The following is a 23,473-nucleotide window of genomic DNA, read 5'->3' as shown; positions in this document are numbered from 1 at the left end:
TTTCATTAGTAGCCCTGCTAAACAATTTATTTTAACATTTTTCGTTGTATAAAAATCCCTTGATTAACAAGGGGGCAACTGCGTGGCGGTAGTCCCTGCCGGGGTTTTTGCAAAGATAGTTGACCAACAATTAATTGAGTCGTTGACCAATTTTTTTTTTGGCTTTATTATTGTTTAACCAAAGTTTTATAGTAGCCATCGTTATTCATCTAAATTTTAACGACAGTTTCATACGTAAAGTAAAGTTTGGTTCATCCAACTGTGAAATATTGCGACAATTTATATTTATCCAACGTCGAGGTCCAAGAATATATTGTATGTAGTTTTTGTATATTATGACAGATTAGATATATTTCAAGGTTATGTGCTACAACACTTACATATGCGAAAAACAAATAAATATTAAGTTTGTAAATCAATTCTATTTCTTATTATTTTTAAATAAAGATATGACGTTGTTTTAATAGAAACGTTAAATGTAATGTTGTACGTTTCCTTGGAGTTCTAAAAAGAATTGCTGACACTGGTACCAGCCCGTCTAGCTCAGTTAGTAGAGCGCGAGGCTCTTAACCACGGTGGAATTACCTTGTTTTTTCATTTTATGACCGGAGGCTCATCAATGTTACATTTTTAATTTGAAAAATAACCTTTTAAATTTTAGCGATTCAACGAGCTGTGGGACCGGTTTCATCCGTGGGCAATCGAGATTGAGAATCCATAAATTCTGCAGATGTATTCTATTGTGAGCCCCAGCTATTTCTACATGAATCATGCCACCCTCTCCGAAAGCTATTGCATGTAGTACACTTGCCTATCTATTAGGAAACGCTCCAGGTAAATCCAGATGTCCTTGAATAACCAACGCCTGGTGCTTATCCTATGAGCGCTCTGCCTCCTATGCATTTTCTTATGGGTTTTGATCCGGGTGGGGTGGTTATGAGACTCAGTCAAAAACATCAGTATCTGGTGATGAATATATTTATGAATCTAGCATTAAAAATGAACTTACCAGCATGATCCCAGAATTAGACAAGGTATTCTCTATTTTTGAATCTAGCGTTAATTATGAAACTAGTAATTTCAACTAACCTGGCATAAAATGTGTAAATGGCATAAAATGTGTAAATTGCACTGCAAGGGTTCAACAATGGAGTGGTGATTTACCCTTAAGTAAGATGGCGTTCTACTGGTATTAAGAAACTGGTGAATTAGACTTTCAGAATGAGGCACTGCACTTCCTAATTTATTGTGTATTCCCCTGGAAAACGACTGATGTGTTCTACTGTGTGAAACTTGAAATGGTTTGGTAATTCTTTTGTCATTAACACAGCCTTATAACCTTAAAGTTGGTTTTAATACTGCTTAGGAACCACAAGGGCTACATTGAGTTTGGTGAAAAATGCTTTGAGGGTTCTCGTTTCTCTCTGTGTTGCAGAGTCCTTTCACCTGAAGCATCAGCAGCTACAGGGGTATGGCCATAACATCAGTCAATTTGATCCTTTGTACTTTACCTCTAGTTTCTTTGTACTTTAGCTGCTCTTTCGACAATAGTTTTGCTTATTGTATGCTAATTTGTTGGGCACATGTGACTTCCTTCCCTTTGCTAAACAACTCTCAAACATTAGCTCTGGAAAATGGTAAGTAGGCCAACATAAATCTTGGCTGTTTTTTTTTTCAGAAAACACTCAAAATTGTGATAAACATACGCAAAATTGTGATTTGGGATTTGGGATTTGATCGCTGAAACAATAACACTACAATGCCTAATAGATAACTTATCTCAAGGCATGCACAATTTACAGTAATGGGTTTTAAATGGGTTTCTAATTCTATCAACATTTTAGTTTTATCATTTACAAGGGAGGGGTTGATATAAGTGCACCCAGTGGACAGTTAGAAAGATGTTCATAACGTGCATTTTGAATATTTTCAATAGCAATGACCAGTAGGGCTCGCTAGGCGAGTCTTCCATAGCAGATAGTCTATGTCATACTAGAATCAGTCTATGCCATGCTAGACTATGGACTCTAGAATTTACATATGCTTGTATCAAACCTTCGTCTAACTAACAGAAATTTAAAATCATAAAATGGGGATAATTAATAAAAATTCAAAATCACAGGGACTTCTTGGACATAACATTCTTAACATTCTTTGCAATAATAGAACTTATGAAACGTGATACCCAAGAATACTAGAAAAAAATATCGGTTTCCATATTGATGTCAGGTAGGTTTTTATCCCTCTCCTTTTAGTCTTGTCGATTCTTTCAGATTGATGATTTTGCTTCTTTGGTTCAGATGGGTGGGTGTGAGCAACATACCTGAAACCTCTACCATTTCTCGCAAGTAATGCGAGACGACATGACATCTAGCGCATCTCCAACCCTATTACACATGACGGCAAGAGAAACTCCTGTGAGACATGATAGTATTCAAATGAAAAGAAATTACCAGCAATGTCTGCCGTCACAATTCTAATGTAGGTAATGTCTCTGTCAGAACGAATTTTTCTTTCAGACATGACATTAAGTGCAGCTCCAAATCTAAAAAGAAAGAAAACACAGGTAATGTCTTTGTTACAAATCTACGTTCGATAATGTCTTTGTTACAATTCTATGTTTATGGAGCTGTATGTTTATGGAAGAGCGAATTATATCATAGGTACATCACATTCTAGTATATATAAACCCAGCGGGATGAGGTTGAGAAGCCCGAGAGACCACCCAATAGTATTGAAGCCCGAGAGACCACCCAATAGTATTGAAATAATAAGAACCAGCTAAGAAACTTCTCATATTGCAGCATCATTTGCATTGTCTACTACTCGAATTGCATATCAACGTAAGGAAGCATCATAATTCCTTCCCTGTCCATTCGTGGTAGGAACTATGTAGGAAATTTATGTAGAGATGGAGAGGTTGTTTGGAAAATGAAGCAGGTTTTTGGCAGGACAATAAACGTTTTTGCAATATTCAATAGGTTGTACTCACAGAGACTTTGAAAAAGGATTTAAATGAATATGCTTCATGTTTATTTTGTGTATGTGATATTGCAGGTAAGCCTGCTGAAATTGACAATGACGAGCTCCCTCGGAAACTATTACGAACAAGGCCATACATGCCAGGACATGCTGATACCCTCTCGGAAGGTTGTCCATTGTTTAAAGTTCTGCCACGACAACTTTCACAATAGTCATCTATCAACAGGCAGGGTATCTAATATTTTTAGGAATGTTAGCTGGGCATGAATGACCATTCAATCAATTATTTAACATCCATGTATTAGCTGACTGCCATTGTCAAATGGAAAATTTGGAAAAGTGCTGAAAATAACATAGCATGTAGCAAGTAAGCCCGCCAGCAAGAACTACCTCGCTTGCTAGTAGCTTATATGCCAATGCAGCTTATATGCCAATGCCGCAATAAGCATACAAGACAGAGGTCAAAGCATTAGAATAGGTAAACAAGCAGAAATTACCTCCACCCTCTTTGGCTGAAACTCAAGCTCCGCCCTTGACACCTGAAACTGAAACTCTCTGCTCCTGAAACTTAAACATTTAGAACAATCTGGCAGTTTTTGAAAATACAGTAATTTGACAAAGGTAAGCCTATCCAACAACAGTCTCACTGGAAACCTTCCTCCGCAGATGGTAAAGACTAATTTCATATTGTGTTTGGTGGCAAGAAGTTGAGAGGCGGTGGTAGCCAGCTACCTGAGAGGTGGCAGACGGTAGGTGGCAGCTATATAATAAACTTTGCATAAAACACCAACAGAGATGTTCCCAGCGCCTAAGTTTCATGTTTGTCACCACAATTTTCCAGACTTTGGATAAAATATAACTTGTCACCACATTTCTACATTGGTATAACCCAAGCTTGCAATAAGAGGTCCTTTCTTGCCTAGCCAAAAACCTTCGTCAAAATTTTGATAGACGGAAATTGTCATTCTAAAACATTGGTTAAACCATGATAACCCAAAAAAAGCATGGTTAAAACATTGGTTAAACCATGATAACCAAAAAAAACATGATCAACAAATGAATTAATGAGGGGTCAACAATCTATCGATCACTATAGTGCTGAAGGCAGGGACTAATAAGTAACCATATGCCATTTCATGGATCCGGAACGGTTTCTGAAGAGTAATGGGCTGCCAGAAATTTTTAATTCTGATTGGGAATCAACTTTGCTATTCCTGTACCAATCCGTGAACCGAAGATTTCGTACTGAACATCGAATTGGCGAGTTAATCCACGAACCGAATCGAAACATCAAATTTTCCAGTTTTTAGCCCATTCAACCTATTTCCATAACTATGGATGACACAATCAAGATTCGTGTAAAGAGATACAATGATGATGACGCACTGAAGCTGACTCCATGAGGGTGATGTACATTCCACCAATTACTTTGACATGTGCTCACGGAGTCGCAAATCGATTCATCTTTATGATTATTTTAATTTATGTAAGTTGTCTATCAACACCCGTTGAATTTATGTTTTTGCTGATTATTCAACTTCTTTGCAGCATTTCCCATTTCTTTTATCGTCGTTGCCTGGAAAGTTCGTTTTGGCAGCCCTGTTTTTTAATTGAAATGACCTCAATTGACTACGAATTTCGGGAACCCGAATACTATTCCCCAGGATGCTAGGGTTTCGTTCTTTGGCATTGGTCCTTCATTATTCTTCTAACCTAAAATTCAATTCTTCCATGTAAAACTCAACCGGAACCTTTAAAGTTTCAATCATAGGCTACCTAGAGCTCCCAAATACACACAACCCTCTCATTTGTTTATTTTCACGGCAGTAGGGTTCGGTGGCATTTGTTAAGATGAAATGTAATCATTTATAATGTGCTCCAACATAATCATTTCGTTAGGGTTCGGTGGCATATGTTAAGATGAAATGCAATCATTTATAATGTGCTCCAACATAATCATTTCGTAATGAATTTTGAAATATTTGATTAACGAATTCAATAAATTTTATAATCATAACAACAAAATAATATACATTAGTTCTGGTCTACTTAAATTTTTAGCCATTGATTTATTTGTTGATGAATATTAATTTAGTAATGGTTAATGCAGCTAAGAATATTTAATTTTGAAAATGAATATTTAATTTTTTTAATTTTGAAAATGAATATTTAATTTTTAATATGATTAAAAATCTTGATTTTCAAATATTTGATTGAATCATAATTTGAAGATTTTATTGTAACTTTTGTGTGAGATATTGCCATATAGATAGCTTCTTCACATATTTTATGTCATAAATTATGGATATGGTTGCAATATTCATATATTATTTTTAGATATTTGTGTAGTGTTTTTTTATTGTTAACATTTGAATAAAGTAAATAACATATCTACCATCAGTTGCTTCCCACCATAATTGAAGCAAGTTTTTGAATAAAAGATGAATATGAAAAAATGTAAATAAATATATTTACAAAGAGGTACATCTCACCATTATTTATGTTTTTCTCAAGAGAATAAAACTATGCAAATATGAACTTCTCAAGCTATCAAATCTCTTTAAAGTGCAAACATATTTTAGAGTGCAAAACTTGGAAAAATGTTTCCACCTTAAGAATTGAAGCACTTACTCACATGCATTTATACTAGTTATATATAAAACAAATTATCTTTTAATGAATAAATGGATTCAACGCCTTAAAAATTCTAATCGCAACTTACATAACTTGAACTTGCAATATCCACAAATGTTTGCTAGATTTAAGACAAAATTAACCATATCAAAACAAAAAAAATGTGAAATAATAAAATTTCTTCAAATATTTTAATCATAAGAATTTATTATATATATATATATATATATATATATAACATTTGAATTATTTTATTATATTGAAATGTTATTTTGGCTATTAATTTATTATATATATATATATATATATATATATATATAACATTTGAATTATTTTATTATATTGAAATGTTATTTTGGCTATTAATGTATTTTTAAATACATTTCAATATTATTTAATATCACATATTAAAATATTTTATTTAGCACTCATTGATTTATTTTATTATTGTTAATATATTTTAAGTGTTGTATATAAATATTATATTAAGAATTTGAATTATATATTTCTTTTATTATAAAGTAGTTGATTTTGATTTATTTTTAATTACTTTTTCTCTTGGGACATTAAAATATTTTATGATGGTCAACATTAAAATAATATTTTACTTTTTTAACTTGTTCTCTATATATAAAGTTGATATCGAAATAATTTAATTAACATAGATATTAAATTAATTTATTTAAGTACTGTATCCAAATATTTTTAAAAGTATAAGAAAGATATATCTTGCTTCCACTTATAATATAAGATTTGTTTCTAGTTTTAATTACTTTATCTTTTTAAAATTGGTATAAAATTATATTATTTTAGATAAACATTGAAATATTTTATTTATGGTTGAAAGTGAAATATTTTTACTATAATATTTTTCACATTTATTTATAATATTAACTAAATGAGCATTAATATTTTATAATATTTTAACTAAAACTAACCAAACATATATATTTATTATTTATTATTATAATCAATATTAATTTTTTAATTAAAAAATATTTATTTTTTTAATTTATTTTAAAGCATATGTATCGAAAAAATTACATTTCTCAATTAACTTATTAAAAATAAATCTTTACCCGTAATAATTAGACAATGACAACCCTTCCTCATATTTTATTCTCAATTAGACAATGGCAATCCTTCTTTATATTTTATTCTCAATCTATGCTTTACACCAATGAGACAATGACCACCCATCCTTATATTTTATTCTCAATTTTGTCTCTTTGCTTTACCCAACGTTGTCAACAATGACTCCTTTGCTTTTTCTTCGTCTCAAAGCAATAGTTTAATATGTTAACGTGAATGGTCACTATTTGCAAGTAAAATCAATCCAAACTAACCCGCTATAAACAATGAGATGTGTATGTAAAACAAAACTAAAATATCTTATAGCATCGTGAGTACATTCATTCTTTTACGTTGAAAATGATATGTAAGGAACTAATTATGGATTTTTCTACAAAAGTTAATATACATTTTTTCTTTGAAGTGGAAAATATGTGTAAAATTATTTTAAAACTATATTTTAAGTTTTTTTTTTTTTAATTTTAATTTTTTAATATTGAAGAGAAAATAAAATAAAGTATTTAATTATATATATATATATATATATATATATATATATATATATATGAATAATTGATCAATTTTTATTGATATTTTTATAATACTAATATATATTAGTTGGGATTACACATTAAATTAAATTAACTCTACTAAATTTATGGAATCATAAAAAAATATGTATTAATAATTTATCAACATAAAATCTAATTTAGTGGACTAATATTTTAGACCACGAAATTATTTAAATCAAAATTTTTAAATTGTTATAAAAATATATAATAGTATGAATTATTTTAATATTATCATTATAAAATGTAAAGTAAGATACTATCAAATTTGCTAAGTTGAATAGAACATGACTTAATATGGCTCATTTCAATGTTATGATCATATAGTATAATATAAGAAAAATATCTCTAAAACATAAAATAGTTTCAACATAAAATAGAAATGAATAGATAAATTTAATAACCTTAAGTTTCACCAATTGTTTGGTGAGCAGCACTTCATAAGCTTTGGATTTATAATTTAACGTCTAATCTTTTAAAAATATGATGCTGGTTTTCTAATATGTAAATATCAATATTTCAGAATAAAAAAATTGGAACTACTAATATTCGCTATTCGAAACTATAAATAAATAAAAAAAATGATTCATAAAATGTACGTATTAATCAAATTAAATCATTCAAAAGAAAGATACTAAATTATTTAAACCATCTAAATCTATCTATATTACAAAATTCATGAAACAAATCATTGTAAACAAACTTAACTACAATGGATAATATGGCTAATTTATTTCTAAATGAATATATACAACCTAAAGCTTCCACTATTGTGGAAGAAATGAATGATGACACAAATGAAACCTAATATGGTTCTACTTGATGTAATTTCTAATAACTAGCTGATATAAGATATAGATTGCAAAGTATGTCAAATCCAATCCAAATACTTGATGCCATTTCTAATAACTAGCTGGTATAAAATATAGGTTACACAGTATGTGAAATCCAATCTAAATAGCTGGGTACAAAACTTGAAGAGGAATAAAATTAATTAATTAATTATATATATATATATATATATATATATATATATATATATATATATATATATATATATATATATATATAAAAGCAAATCATACAAGTAGAATTAGAAGGTCACATAATGAGTGTAGTGAGCATGTTCTACAAATTTATAGCCTTTGTAATCTCTACTAAATTCACCCACATAGAATTTGATGTAGAAACCCATCTCTCCCAAATATTCATGCACAATATGAGTGTGCTAAAACCATAAAAAAAAAATTAAAATAAACTCCCAGATATCTATACATTCTCCACATACATATAAATTCGTTATAGTAAACTCAGCTTAGTATTATACAAAACATAACCCTTCCTCAATATGGAAATCACTCAACAGATTAATTCAAGGGTGAACCATTTACATACAACTTTAATATAAGTGAATTCAAACGTAATCAGCTCCTTGGTAGACACAAGTAAAAAATAATACATAGGCGAACCTAGAGGGGTTTTGTTTCTTTCAAAGGGAAAAATTGCAATTTAGAAGAATATAACTGAAAACAAGAATGGTCATGCCCATGATCGTACTGGGTCTTCTTTCAAAACTCTTATGATGCCAAGATTAAGCCTGTATAGAAGAGAAGGGTGGGGTTCGATAAGTTGAGGACCTGGCAAATTGTGATACCAAGATTAAACCTATATAGAATAGAAGGGTGGGGTTCAATAATTTGAGTGCCTGGCAAACTGTCTGAGCAACAAAGGTGGGAATTTTGTTAGGAAAATTGGAAGAAGCTTACACAAACGGGTAGCAGACAAGGAAATTTTACTGAAATGACATAACCATAAGCGTAAGAAAGAACGTCACTGCTTGCCAAAAGGGAAAAAACATAACTCAATGGAAGATTGTTTACCTAGGTAGGACCGTTGCTTATCCAAAATTCGTCACCTATGTGTAAATAACATTACAGGAATAGTCAAATGAGTTGCAAGGGAAATGGAGAAATTTTATTGGATACCAAGAGCTTTAGTAAAATAGATTATTTACCTTTCTAAAAAATGCATGAGAAGAGGATAATCCTGAGAGAAGCAATTTTACGCTTTCTCGAATGTCAACCCTGAAGCTAGTTAAGAAACCAGGTGCAAATCCGAGGCTATGAAGCGATGTTTAGGATGTCTGGAACAAGTTTTTGGAAGATAGATTGAGGAAGAAAACTCATCAAATCCTTCAGGAATCATGCTTGGGAAATTTATAGAGTACCCTGCAAAATTATGTGCAATTAAGAAAACAATTGCAATAGATAAGTAACCTTAAACAAAAAAATGGCAGTGTGGTTGCTACCTGTAGTTGTTAAAATGTTAAAGCCTCGAGGGGTGAGACCATGACAAGGAAGTTACCATATTTGCGATGTGGTATAAACGCTAATGCATGCTCGGTGAGGGAGGAGGAAAATTTACTTCGGGTATCTATCGCAAAAACCTAAACAAAAATGAAGTCAAAACCCTATCATGTTGTAGAGCACACTTTCACTGTAGAGTCAGTTAAAAATGGCATTGAGAGTGGGATGGGGGGCAAGGTAATTACCCTAACCATCCACTACTTAATCCATGCTATTAGTTCTCGAGATTGATCTGGAACATCTGCCCTAAATGACCATGTGTGCAACTAGGATGCCACCATCGAGGTGAAGCCACGTTGCCAAGTCACGTGGGCCAACCATAAAGACAATTGCATATCAAACAATTCACATCATATACCTTATTTTCATAAATACAACGAGGCTCAGAATGTTTTAGTTGTTCTATAAAGTTTATGACATGACCACACCTCTATTTCTTTGTTATCGGATAGTGTAACGTACCTCTTTGGCCTACCCCGGAACAATAGTTAATTAGGCTTCTAATTCTGTAATTTTTTTTTAACCGGTAAGATTTGACAATTTCTTCATTTTCGAATGGTTTATACAATCTCATAATAACGCATCATTCTTTTATACTTTATCGGATCCATAATGGGAACCTTTAGATTCATATAAGTAACTTTTATATCAGAACCGTCATTGAGTGTGAAGGAATAATCATTGCATGCAACCTATATAATCCTCTGGTTAATCCACACTGCAGTAATGGAGTATTATCTTAAGTTTACAATGGCCAGAATTCACCATCCATCATTAATGTAATTCATCATAATCAACGTGTTCTGATTAACCCTTGGTTCAACATACATAATTAACTAATCAAAGTACCCTTATCGGAAGCAATTCTACAAGTCCAATTAGAAGCATGATCCAATAAGTGCTCCACATGCACCAGAGTTACCACTTATTTTAGATGCAACAACTATCATAACCCTATTATATGACCATTTCATAATATTGACTTCTAGGAGACATTGCGGAAATCATTCACATCAACCCCCTATAGTTATCATTTTCCATATCCTTAAACATGGTAATGCACATTAAGCCCACAATAGATGTAATCATTTCATAACGAAACATTAACACAGGTAATCTATTTATGAATAATGGTCCCATGCCAATTACTACCATGAATGGGTCCTAGAAATCATACCCACTCAACATGCTTCTATAGTTAACTTTGCACTGGAATGCAACCTGCATAAGAAATCTATCATTTCATAATAGAGATAAATTCAACCATCATCATATCTGAGCTAATTGATTTTAATCTCATAAAAAGTAAGGATTTCCACATACCATGCAAGTAAATCTCACTTGAATAGATGGAAACATGAATAAACCTATTAATACCAAAGCACATGTAATTTATTTAAATATTCTCAGAACTAAGAAAACTCCTCATAATAAAATTGGAACAGTAACAGAGAGAGAGAGAGAGCAAGACTCAACATACAAACGTTCCATGCATATGACACCAACTAAACCTCACTTGGAGGGAGGAGCACCACCACCCAGTGATGAATCACCTCTGATTCCCCTCGAGACGAAGATCTTGCCAAGGACCAATTGTCCTCAATTAATTAATGAACTGGGTATTTAATACCCTCTTTCACAATTTAGTTACCATCAGCGACGTCCCCCTTTATGAATTTTTCAATTAGCCATGGTCTTTTCCAAAAAAGCTCATCTTTATATCCCACGAAGCTTTTCCACATAAAAGCTTTCCTTTATCTCCCGCAAAACTTTTATGTCTGATGGATCTTTATCTCCCATCCATCGAATGGATCTGCAATCCATCCAAGCTTATCTAGAATCAAATCTAGAAGATTTATCATGAAAGATTCGTCTCTATCCCATTCCTCGTGGGATTTGGCAAGAATCTCCTCTCTCTTGGTGCTCCGCCCTCCAAGTGATTTATTTTATTAATTTATTTAATAACACATTTTCTTTTCATATTACATATCACCTAGCTTTCCTCATCTTAGGTTTAGAATAGTTTAACCCACAAGGAGGGTATCACACCTAGCTTTAACTCAGCTTAGGTTTACAACATTTAACACACAAGGGAGGATATCACACCTAGATTTCACTTAGCTTAGGTTTACAATAATTTAGTACACAAGGGAGGGGTGTTACATACTCCCCCCCTTAAATTTTACACCATCCTCGGTGTATCACTGCATCTTGTCCTTGTTCACAGGTAGTTGGTTTCTGTATGAACAACTCTCATCGTTCTACCATCTGATGCAATTTTTCTGATGTACATCTGTCACAAGGAGTTCTCCCAACGCTTCTCCTTCCATAGCTACATCGGTCTCAAGGAGTGCTCTCCTTTCATAGCTACCTGTAACACATTTTTTTTAAACCATTTGTGAGAATTTATAGATGCAAAAGCTTGACTATGATAAATATCATGATCTGTTACTTAATATTATAAAATCAGTTGTTGCTTATCATTTATTTATTTGAAGAATGCATGTTCTCTGCTTGCATTCTTTCAATTCTTTGTGTTATTGTCGAACACCTATTTCTTGCAATCTCTCTGCATACAGTACACCAATTAGCATATTTTCCACATTAATTTGCATGCAAAGTCAAAATAGATTAGTTCACATAACAATATATATTCATCAAATATATATTCATTGTAATTGTATGTATGCCAAACTATGATTAACCATAGTTACTTTTACCAAACTTACTTTCCTTATTTTGGGTAGCCTCTAGGTTTGTTTACTTGGTGATACATCTATCCAATGACTCTATGCATACCTGTACACAAGGTATGTTATACACACTAATACACATTTCATTTTTCAACCTTGTAGCATATGTAGTCATACAGTCCCATATGTATTGTTGTACATAATCCAGCTGTGGTATAGCCTATAATACCATCCTCATGGTATCACTTGCATGACATAAACTTTATCCACATATTTTTCCACCATGTTAGTATCATACCAACATTCATTTATCAAGGAATTTTTATGATCATGGTTCATCTATGTAATTAAGAAAGTTTTATGTCAAGTGTAAATCAATTCCAGATGTCATGTGGTTACAATATCAGTCGCATAGTATTGTATTCATGCATATTTTCATCTTAATCATACCTTCTTCTTAATTTTCTAAAGCAGACTATTAACACATATCTTTTGAAGTTTAATATTCATCAAATCATTAATTCATCTCATATGTTTTAGTATTGCCCTTTTTATGCCTCGTGCATAATTTAGTGTAGTTATACATGAAAGTTTTTACTAATTTCAATCCTACACTCCTTGTAGTTGTAAGTGTTTATGATCTCATGGTATTTACATGTTAGCTCATCCTTAACATTAAATCACCCTTTACCAAAAAATGAGTTATCTACTTTATGAATTCTTGTTTGAATTACGCAACATTTCCTTATGTTGTCCAGACACCTTATCAATGCAATCCAATAAGAGGACCTCTCAAAATTGCTTGATACAAATTATGCATTTTTATTTATATGATATCAATATGTTTTAAATAGATTGTTGGATACCATTTAGTTGACCCAGTGGTCTATACCATTTGTGCTACTTCATCAATTACTATGGTTTGTACTCAAGGATACTTATAGGTTCCATTATGCATATCCATCGAAAGATGCATATGTCCTCGAAATGTATTAAGGTTAAGTTTCCCCTTAATCATACTTTCTTCCAACCAAAGAACAAATCACATTGTAAGAAGATGCATTAATCAAAGGATTAATTTGAACCACAATTTGTACAGTTACATAGTATTGGGCTATAACCTTCGATTTTTTTTGTCCAGCCTAACTCTTAACATAGTCATGCATACTTTGCCTATTTACAATTTGGCACATAATAGCCCAAGCATGTATGCTAACAAAATATAACTTCAATATAGTTCAAGCAACTCAAATCCCCTGCATGGAGGAAAAAACAAATTTCTACATGCTATGCATATTTGTAAGCATTGATAGCAGCATAACATTGATTCTACAAGTCACAAACCACCAATCCTTGCTCAACACAACTATGCCCAACATCTAAGCAACAAAACATACAATCTATCACAACACAACAACAACTCCACACTACTTTACCAATATAATCATTAGGTCAATCACGCTCTTTCCTTCTACAGAACATACTCCCCTTTAATAGGCATTGGGGTAACCAACATCTTTATGATTGTTGAGAAATGATTTTACTTTATTTCAACATGTAAGAGACTATCAATACCATAATTCATGAGGAAGTGCTTACATGGAAGATTCGTATGACTCATTACTATGCAACTATACTATACCATTTGATAAATACAATATTCTTACAAGTCTATAATACTGCACACACATGTGCTTGCATGGTAAATTCATATAACTCATTAACATGCATGGATATTAAGCATGTTCCTCTCCAACATGTTTATCTTAATGACTACTTAACCAAACTATGGTAACAACATGTAAACTATCCATGACAAGGCCTAGGTATATATATACAACAATTAAGCTTGGATGCGACCATGGAATTCCTCCATTATATAATCATCCCTTCAGGTATTAGGTGAGATTTGTTTTTATTCACCCGTCCTTATTAAAATCTGTTACCTAATATAGTTTTCCACATGGTTTCTCAACCAATACATTTTATGGTTGCGTTAGAGGTTTTAAGAAAAAACTTTCTAATTTCTATTCATCATTCGTAATACCAATTTTTCCCAAGTTTTCCTTATGTACATCTAGTTGCTATCATGCATATATGTATTTTACCCTCACTTCAGAAACCACAATCTCCACATGCTCAAATATGACTAATTTGGAAATTTACATGAAAAATCACCCTACTAAGATAAACTAGAATTGGCTTTGCTCATTTACGGAATCATTATACATAAGGATTTAATGCATAAATATGTATGCAGTTATCTATTAGAAACATACTATGTTCCATACCAAACATAGTAATGATCAAGTTCTGATTTAAAAGATATCTCACCCATCCATATACGTTCAAAATATAAGTATTTATGCTTATACATCATCGTCCATGCAGATGCTATCATGAGTGGGATAGCACTAATGAGTGAGATAGCTCTATGGCCAAAGCAATAAGAGTTACCTACTATGCAACTTACCACTAACTATACTATTTGATACAATAGAGATACATGCTCTTTATATTCTTAACATTGTTCATGAAAACCTTTTTCATTGCATAACACCTTACTAGGGTTTAACATTTCTTCCTTTATACAATTATCCTTTTATTTAGTCAATTCCCTTTATAGCACTAGTAAGGGTGTCAAATTGCTTGTATTGTAGTTGTAATAACATGATGACTTTATCAATAACTTCATCCATTGCTATCCACCTCTTAGAATAATTTATTTCATTCCCATATTTAATTTTCCAGTACTCACAAAGTAACATTTTTTTAGAAACCAATTCTTATACCAATTTTTTTGTTTTGTTTTTAAGACGAATATTCGTTCCTACAAGGACATACATATTCTCCTTTTGAACCTAATAATAGGTTTAGTAATTTTGTATAAGAATCTGCAATTTTTAATGAAATTACCACTTCTTTTCAGGGAAAAAAATTATAAAATAAAAAAATTTAAGATGTTGATATTATTACATTATTATTGCCCTTCTTTTTTCCTTTTTTTTGTGAAGCATTATAATGTTTCATGTTGTTTAATGAGATAGAAAGATTTTGGTTCTTCATTTTATCAATATTGTAGAGACGGAGATCCACTTTGCACTCCTCTTATAGCTGTCATCGCATCAAATGATTCGTGGATAAAAAATTCAATTCAATAAACCAAAGATTTATATGCTACTAGACCTCCTTTATGAAGCCGTTGAGCTTATTGCTAAATGAAGTAAATCTTGGAGGGTCAACAGCCCGATTACATTATTCCTATTACTTATAAACACTATTGAGAATCTTTGTGGGACAATAGTATCACAGACTCCCATCAATTCTAGACACCGAGTTACTCATCACAATATACCTGGGTTTATAAAATATAACTCTATAACTCTGCTATGCACAAGTCGCTTCTACCTTAGATGACTTTATGTGATTTAGTTTTACATCATCTACTTAAAAATATTTTTCTATGCTTAGTCACCAAAATATATTTACATGGTTTTTGACACAATTATATATAACGAGAACGATAGTTCAATTAGTATTGCAAACATTAATCATGTATAATATGTGCAATAATAATAATTAAACATGTGCATACTCCCTTTGTTGGGTCCCTATAATACTAGTGATTACCCCATTACTATTGTAGTTATACCCCTTATTTATATTGTTGTGCCCCTATTACCCCCATATTGTTATTTATGTGCCCCTTAGAATCCCTCTATTGTTATTTTTGTGGCTTTATATTATTATTGTTAGGTCGGCTGGATTATATTGTGACTCCTTAGACTCCTATATATAGAAAGGAGGTTTTGTCATTTGTATCATCCAAGAATTGTTCATTTATGTAATGTAAAGGAGGTTTCCCCCTCGAAGAGGCTGAATTCTAAGGCGTGGATTTATCTTTTCTTGAGCTGGTTTCATAACATTTGGTATCAGAGCTTTGGATTCTAGGGTTTCGCTGCTCCAAACAGGTCATCGTGGCATTTTCGCTATAACTTTTTTTCTGTGTCGTTTCAGAAGTCACAAAAAAACCCATTTGAGAAGAATTGGTGCTGAACCTTGGGTCCGAATTTCAGAGCTTTTCGCATGATATTTTCGGAGATATGATCTGAGGAAGTTGGCCTTTTTGCAGACTCCTGAATTACATTCAAAACATGTGACCTGGGGAAAATCGTCATAACTCTCTCTCTGAGGATCGGATTGAAATTTCGTAAAAAGGTACATCAAGAGGACGGACTGTAGTTTCTTGTATGTGTGTTTCAGATTCAAAGGTTGAAACAGTGACTCGTGGCACGTCGTACAAGTTTTCCCTACTGAACTAGTCTAAAAGCAAGTCACTGTGGAAGATTTCACATAACTCTTCCTTGGAGAATCCAATTTGGCTCAGACTTGTGGAATTGGAAAGAGGACACAGAAGGCTACTGCAGGTAGCAATTTTAGAACTAGATGATTCGAAATTACAGAGATACATCAGATTCAATATCAGGCTTCTATAAAGTGAAAAAAGGTGTGTAGTTTTTTTTTAAATTTTTGTGTAAGCTTGGTTTAACGGAATTCAAAGGGCATAGTAAAGCATTATTATCGGTAACTGATGCCCCGAGGAAAGAAAATGCAAACACCTAGTAAGGAACCTGAAAGCTCTAGCATGACTCATGAAGAAGAAGAAGAAATGCTACATGATATATCAAAATTACAAGAACAAGTGCAACAAATGTCACGCTCACAAAAGCTAACAGAAGCTAAGATAAGTGGCGTTGAATCTAAGATAAAGGGCATGGAAGCTAAGATGGATGATTCGGAGACAGATTTGAAGAGAGACATGGCATATTTGAAGATAGATTTGAAGACAGATATGGAAGAATTGAAGAAGTTGCTACAAGAAAGTGTCACTAATGGTGAAAAGGTAGTAAAGGAAACTCATGATGAGAACAAAAGAAATGTTAATCATGATACCATAGATGCTAATGTTGGATCAAAGACTCACCATGTTCCAAAAATCGATATGAGGAAGTTTGATGGCAAGGATCCCGCCACATGGATATTACAGATGGAGCAATTCTTCGATCTCAATAATGTGCAAAACACACAAAAGGTACGTATGGCAACTTTATATTTGGAACCAAATCAGTTTGTATGGTATCAATGGCTTTGTTCTCGTAAACAATTTATCACTTGGGCAATTTTTACGGAAGAATTGATAGCACATTATGAGGATACAAAAAGCAACACTTTTTTTAGCCAATTGATAAGTCTCAAACAAAAGGGTTCAATAATGGAGCACATTGAGGAGTTCCAAAAATTGAACATAAGGGTAAAAGATATTCCAGAGGAGCATAGGATTGATGTGTTCATAGGGTCTTTAAAGGATAATATCCAACATGATGTGCGCCTTTGGGAACCTGATTCATTAGAGAAGGCATTCAGGTTAGCAAGAAAAATGGAAAGCAAAATTATGGCAACTAGGAAGCATACCATTCACAACTATAAAGACGGAAGTGTTGTTGCCCATAGTCTTCCACAACCTACAAGGTTGACACCACAACAATTGGAAGAAAAAAGAGCAAAAGGGCTTTGTTACAATTGTGATAGCAAATACACAAAAGGTCATAAGTGTGCTGAGAAGAAATTATTCTACATAGATTGTGAAGAGGAAGAAGAAAAGGAGCAAGAAAGGTCAAAAGAAGAGGATATATTCCAGGAACAAAGCCTAGATGAAGAACAAATAAATCCGACCATATCTTGTAATGCATTGGTGGGAATTACCACTCCTCAAACCATCAAGATAGAAGGACAAATCAAGAAGAAAAAGGTAATAGTGTTGATTGATTCAGGAAGCACCCACAATTTTATTCATTGTAGGGTAGCAAAAGAATTGAATTGCTTCCTATATCCAGCACCAGAGTGTCAAGTGATGATTGCAAATGGAGGAACAATAAATTGTTCTGGAAAGTGCCATAATATCAAGCTATCCATGGGAGAATATGTATTGACTAGCCCAATGCTTTCCATTCCAATGGGAGGTGCTGATGTTGTACTAGGAGTCCAATGGCTACAATCCTTGGGTACAATAGCTTTTAATTTTCAAGAACTTTTCATGAAATTTTCTGTGGAAGGAAAGGAAGTTGAATTAAGGGGTATTGCAGGGAAACCAGGAAAGATAATCAGCTCTAATGGCATGACAAAGCTTCTAAAAAAGGAGAAAAGAGGTGTAATTGCACAATTATGTTCGCTAGATGTTTCCACATTGGAATCATCTATTTCTCCAGATCTCCAAAAAGTCCTGGACAATCATTCCAAGGTATTTGAGACTCCCAAAGGTCTCCCACCTATGCGTGATCATGATCATGCTATTCATCTGATTCCAGGAAGTGTTCCTCCAAACATCAGGCCGTACAGATATCCATATGTCCAAAAAAGTGAAATTGAACGTATGGTTGCAGAAATGCTAGAGGCTGGTATAATTCAACCGAGTCAAAGTTCTTTCTCAGCTCCAGTAGTATTGGTGCACAAGAAGGATGGATCATGGCGCATGTGTCCAGATTATAGGGAGCTCAACAAGCTCACTATTAAAGATAAGTTCCCCATTCCTGTCATTGATGAATTACTGGATGAATTGCATGGATCAATTTACTTCACCAAGTTGGATCTTCGTTCGGGATATCATCAAATCAGAATGAAGATTGAAGACATTCCGAAAACGGCATTTAGAACTCATGAGGGTCATTATGAATTTTTGGTCATGCCTTTTGGCCTTACCAATGCACCTTCAACATTTCAAGGTTTGATGAATTCAATTTTCAAACCATTCCTTAGAAAATTTGTGTTAGTATTTTTTGATGATATACTAATCTACAACAAGTCTTGGAAGGATCATGTTGAACATGTTGACAAGGTGCTACAACTATTGGAGGAGAAACAATTATATGCAAAAAGATCCAAATGTTTCTTTGGAGTCCAGGAGGTGGAATATTTGGGTCATATTGTATCTCATGAAGGAGTTAAGGTAGACCCTAGCAAAATTAAAGCCATTAAGGAATGGAAAATCCCCACATCCATAAAGCATCTGCGAGGATTTCTTGGGTTGACAGGGTATTATCGCAAGTTTGTTAAGAATTATGGGAGAATAGCAGCACCTCTAACAACATTATTGAAGAAAGATTCATTTTCATGGACTCCGGAAGCAACAAAGGCCTTTAAACATCTTAAAGAGGCAATGTGCCAAGCACCGGTCTTAGCTACACCGGACTTCACAAAAACCTTTATTGTGGAATGTGATGCTTCAGGAAATGGAATTGGTGCTGTTTTAATGCAAGATGAAAGACCCATTGCTTTTGAAAGTCGTCCAATCAAGGGAAAGTTTTTAAGCAAAGCTATTTATGAGAAGGAAATGTTGGCAATACTCCATGCACTTAAGAAATGGCGACCCTACCTAATGGGAAGACACTTCAAGGTAAAAACGGATCATGATAGCCTTAAATACTTTTTAGAACAAAGATTATCCTCTGAAGAGCAACAAAAGTGGGTCACAAAGATGTTGGGTTATGACTTTGAAATCATCTACAAAAAAGGGAAGCAAAATGTGGTGGCAGATGCACTCTCAAGAAAGGATGAGGATGTGGAAGCATTGTTGTGTGCCATTTCTATTATCCAACCAGATTGGATAAACGAAGCAAAGGAGGAATGGAAGAATGACGAAGAAGTGTGGGCACTTATTCGAAAGCTACAACAAGATTCCAGTACTTCTGATACATTTAGCTGGCAAAATGATTCGTTATGGTACAAAGATCGCTTATACCTCTGTAAGAATTCCCAGCTAAAACAAAAGATTCTTATGGAATTGCACACTTCTCCCTTAGGAGGGCACTCAGATTTTTAAAAACTTACCACAGGGTTAAGAAGGAATTTTTTTGGGATGGCCTTAAATCAGATATTCAAAAGTTTGTGGCGGAATGTTTGGTTTGCCAACAAAATAAAGTTGAAACAATTAAGACACCGGGTCTATTACAACCTTTATCCATTCCAAGCCAACGTTGGGAGGAGGTTTCAATGGATTTTATCACAGGTTTACCCAAGTCTGAGGGAAAGAGTGTCATCATGGTGGTAGTTGACAGACTTACCAAGTATGCACACTTTTGTGCATTATCACATCCATTTAAAGCCAGTACAGTTTCTACTGCATTTATGGAAACAGTTCAAAAGCTACATGGAAACCCAAAGATTATTGTAAGTGACAGAGATCCCATTTTCACTGGAAATTTTTGGACAGAATTATTTTCTTGTCTTGGTACTCAGTTAGCTCATAGCTCATCTTATCATCCTCAATCTGATGGGCAAACTGAGATAGTAAACAAATGTTTGGAAGGATATCTTCGTTGCTTTGTATCTGATAAACAGACACAATGGGTCAAATGGTTGCCTCTGGCTGAATGGTGGTATAACACTTCCTTCCATACAGCAACAAAAATGACCCCATTTATGGCACTTTATGGGTATCAACCACCATCCATCACATCATATTTAAGAGAAAATTCTAAGGTTCAGGCAGTGGAACATCACATCGAACATCAACAACAAGTCCTCCAACTCTTAAAGGATAACCTCGTGTTGGCACAAAATAGAATGAAACAACAGGCAGATCAACATCGCAGTGAAAGAAGTTTTGATGTAGGTGATTGGGTATTCCTACGGCTACAACCATATAAGCAAATGTCCCTAAAGCAAGCTAAGAAGGATAATAAATTATCACCAAAGTATTATGGTCCGTACAAGGTGTTGGAAAAGATTGGTACTATGGCATACAAATTGGAGCTTCCTGCAGCTTCTCGATTGCACCCAGTTTTCCATGTTTCATGTTTAAAGAAGGTTATAGGCGACAAGCTCCCAGTTCAAACAATATTGCCAGAACTTGACGAGGAAGGAAAAATTATATTGGAACCGGAAGCAGTCACAGAAACAAGAACTCGACAGCTACGAAATCGATCAATTTCAGAGTATCTTATCAAGTGGAAGAACTTATCCGCTGAAGATTCCACATGGGAGGATGAGAATTTTATGCAGAAGTATCCAGAACTACTCAAGCGTTGAGGACAACACTTTTTTGAAGGAGAGGGGCATGTTGGGTCCCTATAATACTAGTGATTACCCCATTACTATTGTAGTTATACCCCTTATTTATATTGTTGTGCCCCTATTACCCCCATATTGTTATTTCTGTGCCCCATAGAATCCCTCTATTGTTATTTTTGTGGCTTTATATTATTATTGTTAGGTCGGCTGGATTATATTGTGACTCCTTAGACTCCTATATATAGAAAGGAGGTTTTGTCATTTGTATCATCCAAGAATTGTTCATTTATGTAATGTAAAGGAGGTTGCCCCCTCGAAGAGGCTGAATTCTAAGGCGTGGATTTATCTTTTCTATCTTTTCTTGAGCTGGTTTCATAACACCCTTGCTTGGATACAAACCTTGAGGGAAAATAATTTTTATTCTTTATGAATCAAGTATAAATGAGATGGAGTGGAACCAAAAGATTTGTGGGGTTGTATCCAAAATTCAGTGTTAAAACTAAGCTAAGTCACGAGGCTTGATGATTGAAAATGTTGCAATACCACAGTGTGAATAGACTCACAACTCTGCGAAAGGAACACCCATGAACTCTCTTACTCTTCACTTGCACATTTGTCTTCTGACCTTCACATAAGTCACTCATCCTTCTTCCTTGCAAGGATCCCAGATAATGCTAGCACTCTTCACAAACTAGTTAAAAATCAATAACTTATATGCATTTTTAATTACCAACCAGGAAAATAGATTCAAGTATATACTATCATTGCATCGTAGGGAACAATAAGCAAACCCAACGTAGATGTATGTATGTATCAATCTTTCTCCAGGCAATATATATAGACAATATGTGGGCATCGTTGAGAGCACAACCAGTGGCTATACGGTGCTCCCTCTCAATGAACTCAAAACAACTATTATATTTCTAGTCGATCAGGATTGTTCACTTATTTATGGGCATTAAAGGAGACAATATTTTCTTGGAATCCAGATTTCCATTATCCATTCTTCTTCCTGATGATAAGCCTTATCTAACCAACGATCGATCGCCTCACATCTATAGTAAGACAAACCAAAAAATAAGAACCTTTAGTTACTAATCATGTTCTTCCTAAAAATCAGAATGAAAGCTGATGATTAGAGAATTATTTATAGCCATGTCTTATACCGCTAATCTTTGTTCTCATCCTATCCATATAATTACACATAAACGCCGTGACTGCTTTTACTTAGCACGTCACACATACTTTATAATAGTATGTTTATCATTTTGAAAGGAAAGAATTACGTTTATTGCTTAATTTGATAGGTTGATGATACTTATTATCCCAACTCGACACCTTCAACTTCACCATTGACAAAAGGAAACAAACCGAATTCTCGCTTTTCTTCTATCCTTCGCCTAGAAACAGCATTGTTGGCTTTGTGTCCAACTTGCATACCTCCCATAATTGTGGTAAACTAGATACAAAAAAAAGAAACAACAGTGTTGCAATCTTTTCTCTGATCCTTTTATGGAAAAAAGGATAAAACAACCTAAACGACATCTAAAAGGGAAATAGAAATTTTGACTTTTCTGCATCTTCTAAATGCATGCATTGTTTCTTTTGACGTGGTGTCGCTTAAGCACCATCCATAAAACATTGGTCTTCATCCAACCTTGACAGCTGTACATAGTTTATCGAACAACTTTCACGCAGAATACTCATATCACCATAGATGACAACCCATACATCCAAGCCACAAAGGAGGAATATCCCTACGGTGCATCACCCATCTTATTGCGATCACACAATGTATAACTAGTTAATAAATTTAATTAGACAGGTTATTCTTCAGCACAAAGTAGTGGCTAACATTTTGTGGTCTGGCATAGAAGCCTCCATATTCCTTGGTATTACTCTTTCCTACAAATTTCATGTCAGCAGAATCTAGACAGCTTGGTTTGGGATTGAGTTTCATTGATAAAAAACCAATTCTTCACACCTTGACCGTCTTTGATTGCACTAGAACCGCAACCAAGTATATTACTGCGTTGGATTATCCAAAGTTTAATAGTAGAACAACACACTTATATATATGCCAAGAATAGTC

Source organism: Pinus tabuliformis, chromosome 7, assembly GCF_031772625.1.
Source record: "Pinus tabuliformis cultivar Carrire ecotype Pingquan chromosome 7, CPIR1, whole genome shotgun sequence".
Taxonomy (NCBI): Eukaryota; Viridiplantae; Streptophyta; class Pinopsida; order Pinales; family Pinaceae; genus Pinus; species Pinus tabuliformis.
This window is presented reverse-complemented; position numbering follows the sequence as displayed.